The 5,930-nt window shown below is 49.5% G+C and overlaps 1 non-coding gene across 1 annotated transcript; it reads left to right on the forward strand.

Annotated features, from left to right (window-relative positions):
• The first annotated feature begins 5,218 nt into the window (after positions 1–5,218).
• LOC116562169 lies at positions 5,219–5,318 on the forward strand. The gene has a single exon (XR_004273816.1). It is a non-coding gene; the product is annotated as a small nucleolar RNA U13 (small nucleolar RNA).
• Positions 5,319–5,930: the final 612 nt, after the last annotated feature.

Raw genomic sequence — 5,930 nt, forward strand, 5'->3', positions numbered from 1 at the left:
AGGACGCCAGCAACACAGTGCACTGTCTACAGTGCTGGTTCTTTACTGCCCATGATCGCCGGCTGATGGGGAGCTGTGACTGCCCATCATGGCCAGACAGTCCCTTACTGATATTGCTAGCCCAGGAAAAGATCAAAATGCGAAGCACAGGTTCTTCTGAATGTGTGTCTCTTTCACAGCATTGTAATGCTGAGCAATTGTAGTTGAGCCATCCTAAGTTAGGACCATCTATATATAAAACCTTAAAAATCATTCTGTTATGCTGAGTGTGCAGTGGCTCACACCTTAGTCCCAGCAGCTCTGGCAGCTGAGGCAGGAGCATCACTTAAGTTCAGGAGTTTGAGACCAGCCAGGGCAACATAGTGAGACCCTAATCTCAAAAATGTGTGTGTGTGTGTGTATGTGTGTGGTCTTAAATATTTTTAAATTATTGCAAATTTCTATCAGTTTTCATAAGTGATTTAACCTATATTTACAAATTATTATAATTGGCCGGGCACGGTGGCTCACACCTATATCCCAGCACTTTGGGAGCCTAGGTGGGTGGATCACAAGGTCAGGAGATCAAGACCAACCTGGCCAAGATGGTGAAACCCTGTCTCTACTAAAAATACAAAAATTAGCTGGGCGTGGTTATGGGCACCTGTAATCCCAGCGACTTGGGAGGCTAGGCAGGAGAATTGCTTGAACCTGGGAGGCAGAGTTTGCACCATTGCACTCTAGCCTGAGTGACAGAACAAGACACCACCTCAAAAAAAAAAAAAAAGAAAAAGAAAAGAAAAATTCTCAGAATAGGCCAGGTACACATTCTGAACTAACGTCAGTTGAGCCGGGCATGGTGGCTCACACCTGTAATCCCAGCACTTTGGGGAGGTGAAGGTGGGAGAATCCCTTAAGGCCAGGAGTTTGAGACTAGCCTGGGCAACAAAACAAGACCTCATCGCTTAAAAAAATAATAAAAATTAAAAATTAGCCAGGCATTGTAGTACATGCCTGTAGTCCCAGCTACTCAGGACTCAGGAGGCTGAAGCAGGAGGATCACTCAAGCCCAGCTGGGCTTAACCCTAGGAGGCCCAGGCTGCAGTGACCACTGACTGCACTCCAGCCTGGGGAAATGTCATCGTGTCTCAAAAAATAAAAAATGGTTATTTTCTTAACATCAGTTGAACCAGAATCAGGACATGGAAGCAGGTTTCCTCTCTCAAGATGACCTGAGCTGGGGCACCTGGGACATTCACCCCCTTGTTAGGTAGGAAAGATGATCTCAGCACACATCTTCAACCTAGACTGTACATCTTCCAACCCATTTTTCCCTGGACTGGTGTCTTCTTACGGTCACTCTGTTCGCCTTAATCATCCACTGTCATCTCATTGTGACACCATGGCCTGGTCTGTTAGCTTTATCATATTTAAATTGTGAGATCAACTCAAGATTTCATCTCTGAGGGGCGAGGCCAGGGAGTCAGCCCTACTTGAATCATCTGGCCAGTCCGCCATCATGACACACACCTCTGGGCTTTTCTCTGCTGGGTCACTGAACACGATCACACCCACGTCACGCTCACCATGGGGTCCTCAGTGCTGCTCAGCCCTTCCTGTTCTGGGGTAGCGTGGCTAGGCCACACTTCCCTGTGCTCATGTCTCCACTACCTCATGTGGAAACACATGTTTTTTTTCTTTTTGGAGACAGAGTCTCATTCTGTTGCCCAGGCTGGAGTGCAGGTCTCGGCTCACTACAGCTTCCACCTCCTCAGCTCAAGCAATTCTCCTGCCTCAGCCTCCCTAGTAGCAGTGACTACAGGTGCATGCCACCATGCCTGGCTAAATTTTGTATTTTTAGTAGAGATGGGGTTTCACCATGTTAGCCAAGCTGGTCTTGAACTCATGACTTCAGGTGATCTGTGCCCACCTCAGCCTCCCAAAGTGCTGGGATTACAGGCATGCGCCACTGTGCCTGGCCAATGAATGCATTTTTAAGCTTTAAGCTTCTCAAATACATGGAGGACCCTAATCCAAGAGCACGCTTTCCCACATGGCATCTGTTGAATCCCTTAGCTCCTCTCACCCCCTCCACAGTGGGGCAGATGACTGGGCTGCCCTCAGTCCTCCTGTCTGGAAGTTCTGGGAGCCTCACCCAGCCAGAGCTCCCGGGCTGGCCTAGGAATGTGTGTCATTGGCGGCCGCCAGGGGCGCCCCAGCCTCGTGGCGGCTCAGGGCCTTTTCTTCCAGGCAGAAGCAGGGAAAAGCTCTGCTTCCCTTCTGGGACGAATAGAGAGAAACTGACCTGAAACACGACCTGAAGGAACAGAGGCCGGGCAGGGGCTTGTTTGGAGGCTCCAGGTAGGACACAGTTTTCATTATATAGAAGACGCTGGGACATTTTTAGTGCAAAAGAGATGATATTTTTATTCCACATTGCACACGGGTGTTGACACAGTCAGACAAGCATCAAAAAGAGCACAGGGCTTGGAGTGCAGGGCTCCCAGCACTTTGGGAGACTGAGGTCGGCAGATCATTTGTTGGTCAGTAGTTCAAGATCAACCTGGCCAACATGGTGAAATCCCGTCTCTACTAAAATACAAAAATTAGCCAGGCATGGTGGCAGGCAGCTGTAATCCCAGCTACTCAGGAGGCTGAGGAGGGAGAATTGATTGAACCCAGAAGGCAGAGTTTGCAGTGAGCCGAGATTGCACCACTGCACTCTAGCAGTGACAGGTCGACAGTCCGTCTCAAAAAAAAGAGCAAGGATTTGGAGGACAAGCCCACCCTGTGGAGCTCCTCTCTCCTCACTGGCTGCTGGCACCTGGGCCAGCTCCACACTCCTCTGGGAGTGGTTGCTCTGGGAGACCTTCACCTGCCACCCTGCACAGTCCCCATGCCGCCAGCCCTCTGTCCTGTGACCCGGGGGAGCTGCTTCCTCCTCCCCAGGCTTCTTCTTGCCCACCTGGAAGGATGGCATTTAAACTGCTCCGGCTCTGTCCTTTGCGCTCTGACTTCCAATTCTATTCACGTGTCCAGAGCCAAAGGTAAAAAGCAAGGCTGTGCTTAAAGCAGCCCCACCCATCACAGGAACAGGCCGGCCCCGGCTAGGGCCTCAAAAACAGTCACTGAGCTGACACCAGCCTTCAGCTGGATACATTCTCTGTTCAGTTACCAAACTTTTCTCATGATCTCCAGGGAATAGGTATTTTCCACTGACTTTCTGGGAAAATATATTTCGAGTTTTAAGTAGCTGTCTTTTGCAAAAGTGTTTTTATCTCACTGATCCTGGTTATCTTCTGAATGCTGTACTGATTGCTTAACATGCATTATCACTTTATTTTTATTTTTATTTTTATTTTTTTATTTTTTCTTTTTTTGAGACTGAGTTTCACTCTTGTTACCCACGCTGGAGTGCAATGGCGCAATCTCGGCTCACTGCAACCTCCGCCTCCTGGGTTCAAGCAATTCTCCTGTCTCAGCCTCCCAAGTAGCTGGGACTACAGGTGCGCGCCACCATGCCCAGCTAATTTTTGTATTTTTAGTAGAGACGGGGTTTCACCATGTTGACCAGGATGCTCTCGATCTCTTGACCTCGTGATCCACCCGCCTCGGCCTCCCACAGTGCTGGGATTACAGGCGTAAGCCACCGGCATTATCACTTTTAATTTTATTCACTTCTCTCAATGACTCAGGGCAGTTATTATTCATCTGCAGTTGAAGGCGCAGCGAGATGAAGCAGTCTATCCACAGCACACAGATGGGAGACTCCGCCCGAATCCAGAGTGTATCCATTTCCCAAGCGCTGCTGCTCTGTAGAGCTTGTACTTGCGAACATACCCCACTCCTGCTCCAGACAGATGGTGTGCATGTGGCCAGAAATAGCCCTGCTCTAGAAGAACAAGAACCTGTGAGGAGCAGTTCTGAGGACTGTTTGCCCAGGCTTGCCCCGGAGGAGAGAGAGCCTCTCACAGAGCCTCCTCTCGCACTATTCAGCAAGGTAACAAATAGTTACTGAGGTTCAGACAGTGTAAACGCACCAATCAGTATAATAATTGATAAACATAATCAATAAGTACATTGAATTGTACATTACAAGGCAAAGGGCCATGGAAAGAAATCAGCAAAATAAAGAGATCTGAATTGGCCAGGCGCAGTGGCTCACACCTATAATCCCAGCGCATTGGGAGCCCAAGGTGGGCGGATCACCTGGGGTGAGGAGTTCAAGACCAGTCTGGCCAACATAGTGAAACCCTGTCTCCACAAAAATACAAAAATTAGCTGGGTATGATGGCAGGCTCCTGTAATCCTGGCTACTCGGGAGGCTGAGGCAGGAGAATCGCTTGAACCTGGGAGGTGACAGTTGTAGTGAGCCAACTGGGTCACTGCACTCCAGCCTAGGTGACAGACTGAGACTCTGTCTCAAAAAAAAAAAATGGGATCTTGAATGTGAGGAAGGGGGTTTTCATTTAAAACAGGCCTTTCAGGCCCATATGGTAGCTCACGCCTACAATCCCAACACTTTGGGAGGCCGAAGCCAGAGGATCACTTGAGCCCAGGAGTTTGAGGCCAATCCAGGCAACATAATGAAACCATGTCTCTACCAAAAAAAAAAAAAAAAAAGATTAAAACAAAATAGGCCTCCTTGCAAAGAAGCAATGTGAGTGGTGGCCAGAGGAGGTGAGAGACATGGATGGACGTGGGCTGTGGGTCCTGGGAGAAGGACACAGACAGTCAGTGCAAAGGCCCTGTGGTTCGAGAGTGTCTGGTCCAGGTGAGGAAGAGCAAGGAGCGGGGGAGGCTGGAGAGGACTGAGAAGGGACAAGATCAGAGAAGAAACCAGGGCCCACCTGAGAGGATCATGGAAGCCATTGTAAGGACTTTGGCTTCACCCCTGAAGGAAGTGGGGATCTGCTGCTGGCTTCTGAATGACTCAGGGACCTATGAGTGACACTTTGATATGGAAACATTTCGAGTTACAAGGGGATATAATCAGGCCTGTGTTTTAGCTCCAGCTGCTGAGCTGGGAGCAGTCTGTTGCCAGGTCACAGGGAGCAGGGAGATGGAAGCGAGAGATGAGGGTGTTCGTGATGGTGATCAGATTCCCGGGATGTCAACTGAGGGCACAGCTAGGGACTTGCTAAGGACGTGGAGGTGGGCTGGGAGAGACAGGACTCAAGGATGACTCCAGGGCTTTTGGCCTGGGTGACTGGAGTAATAAGGAATTTAAAGCAATCTCAGTTGTTTGTAGTTTGTGAGCATGATGAGGGGGTGCTCACATGCAGTGTGAAGTGTGCCAGCCTCGAACTTTGTCACGCCAGCACATTACCCATCTCACCTGAAGAAACACAACACAAAACTAATACCACAGCGTTAAGAAGAGATCAGCCGTCCTTTTCTGTTCCCCATGAGCTCCGTGGGCCTGTGTCCAGCAGTGTGAGTGACATGCCTCTGCCAGAGACTCCACATTTAGTAAGAAAGTGAGAGGGGCAAAGAAATAAGGTGGCATTAGCTGGGCACAGTGGCTCACACCTGGAATCCCAGCATTTTGGGAGGCCAAAGTGGGTGGATCACCTGAGGTCAGGAGTTCGAGACCAGCCTGGCCAATATGGTGAAACCCTGTCACTACTGAAAATACAAAAATTAGCTGGGCGTGGTGGCTGGTGCTGGTGCCTATAATCTCAGCTACTTAGGAGGCTGAGGCAGGAGAATTGCTTGAACCTGGAAGGCGGAGGTTACACTGTGCCAAGATCATGCCATTGCACTCCAGCCTGGGCAACAGAGCAAGACTCTGTCTCAAAAAAAAAAAAAAAAAAAAGCCGGGTGCAGTGGCTCACACCTGTAATCCCAGCACTTTGGGAGGCCAAGGCAGGTGGATCAAGAGGTCAAGAGATGGAGGCCATCCTGGCCAACAAGGTGAAACCCCATCTCTACTACAAATACAAAAATTA

Source organism: Sapajus apella, unplaced genomic scaffold, assembly GCF_009761245.1.
Source record: "Sapajus apella isolate SASKATOON/1434 unplaced genomic scaffold, GSC_monkey_1.0 scaffold31, whole genome shotgun sequence".
NCBI classification, from domain to species: Eukaryota; Metazoa; Chordata; class Mammalia; order Primates; family Cebidae; genus Sapajus; species Sapajus apella.